The sequence below is a fragment of the Rhododendron vialii genome, chromosome 7a (genome assembly GCF_030253575.1).
Source record: "Rhododendron vialii isolate Sample 1 chromosome 7a, ASM3025357v1".
Classification (NCBI taxonomy): domain Eukaryota; kingdom Viridiplantae; phylum Streptophyta; class Magnoliopsida; order Ericales; family Ericaceae; genus Rhododendron; species Rhododendron vialii.
In genome coordinates this window covers 33,403,616-33,405,564 of record NC_080563.1, presented here as the reverse complement: position 1 = coordinate 33,405,564, position 1,949 = coordinate 33,403,616, and positions in this window count along the sequence as shown.

Below are 1,949 nucleotides of genomic sequence, written 5' to 3'. Positions count from 1 at the left end.
CTCAGTGTCACTGGAAGGTTGGATTCCAAGCATACTAGATATCGTAGTTTGGCCAAATTATGACAAAAAGTGTTGTAGCAGATAGCCAAATTACGCTTTAGCACCCACAAATGGCACCAACCATTGGGGTTGTATATTTCCATCCTCAAATGACTATAGCTATCCTTACCACCTCACCCAAATCCAATTATCATCTATCAGAAAAGATCACCGGAGTTATCTAATAGTCGCTGGAAAATAGTTGGAAAGCTTGAAACCTACCAGAAATCTGGAAAACAAGTCCTGGACCAAGTTCAACCTTGTCGGAGCATACCGATGGTGAGATTGAGAGAGGATAGGAGGATCACAGACTCCCAATTACATGGCCGTTCAACCTTGTTGGAGCATATCGATCGTGGGACGAGGGTTTGATTGTGGAGTGACCGTCGATGAGGGACAAAGAGAGGGGGTGGGGGTGGTGGGTGTTTCAGTCGGTGATTAATTTTTTGCAATGACTATAATTTCTGTGATCCTCTGCATTAATATGATAGTGGGTAGGAATTACTTCACACAAATTTTTTGGACAGAAGTTAAAAATCAAACATAATTTTTATAGAACAAAAAAATAATTTTTTAAAAGTCCTTGTTTGGCGGACACGATAATTATTTTTGAATAGAAGTAATAGTTAAATTAAGCTTGTTTTATGCCCTACAGGGGAAATATAGGGCTAAGGTTTGGGCCGTACCAATAGGCCTCAAGACCCCACTATTTTACTCTGAAAGCAGAGAAAATAACAATCCATGACGTGTTTTGATAATTAATACCGGTTAAGGACATTTTCAGTATTAACAAATATTTTCAACATGTCCTTGGTGGATTTAATTATCAAAACACATTATTGGCCGTCATTTTCCCATAAAAGAAAACTAGTATTTGATACGCCTCAATCTTAAAGAACCCGGCTCCTCCTCATGTAATTATATCATAGCTGTTTATCTTTGTATTCAACACTCAAGATTTTAAAAAATTATTCTTGGCAACTTTTCTCCGGAAAAAGTTTTTTTAAATCTCGACCGTTAAAAACACCATCCGACGGTTGCAAACATTCCAATCGCACCTCTTCAATCCAAACATAGGCCGCAGACAAGCCTTGTGCAATCTTAAACACGCCGCGTGTACGAGCATTATCACCTAAATTTGAATAGGAAGATACCACTGTGTCGGACTCAGATTTTTCTCAAGAGGAACAAAGCTTCCCTGCATTCACGAGATATGTTTTGAAAACAATGCTGCTAACCACACATATAAATCGCGAACAGATTTTTGTTGTGGAACCCGTCAAGTGTCCCACACAAATGATTTGTGGGTTCCACAACAAAAATCTGTGCACAATCTGCGTATAATTTGTCAGTGTGGATAGAATTGTTTTGAAAATTTAAAAAAACATTTTGCTCTCTCGTTCTCAATTTTTGTACTTAGTTTGCTTTTAATCATCGGTCTTGAAGTTTCTTGTAGTAGCTTGAGATGTTTTAACACTCACGCTAATTGGGCAAAAATAAGTCACTTGACTTGTTTTTTGTCTTTATATTAAAAAATTGTATTTATTAGTTTTATGTCAAATTATTGGGGATTATTAATTTATCTCAATGAAAGAAATTAAAAAAATAAAAAATTATGATCCAAGCTCAAAAAAATTTGAATGAAGACAAAAATAAGTCAAAAGATTTTATTTAAAAAATTATGAGGTTGGATCATAACTTCTCTTTTTTCGATTTCTCCCGTCGAGACAAAGAAATAATTTGCAAAAGTTTAACGTAAAGCTAACAAATGAGAAATTGTCTAAATTGTTTTGAACAAAGACAAAAATAAAAAATAAAAATAGTCATTTTACTTATTTTTGCCAAACTAGGCCTTAGCGCATCACGGTATCCAGGAGCACCGAATTATTTTTCCGCATTCACATATCAAA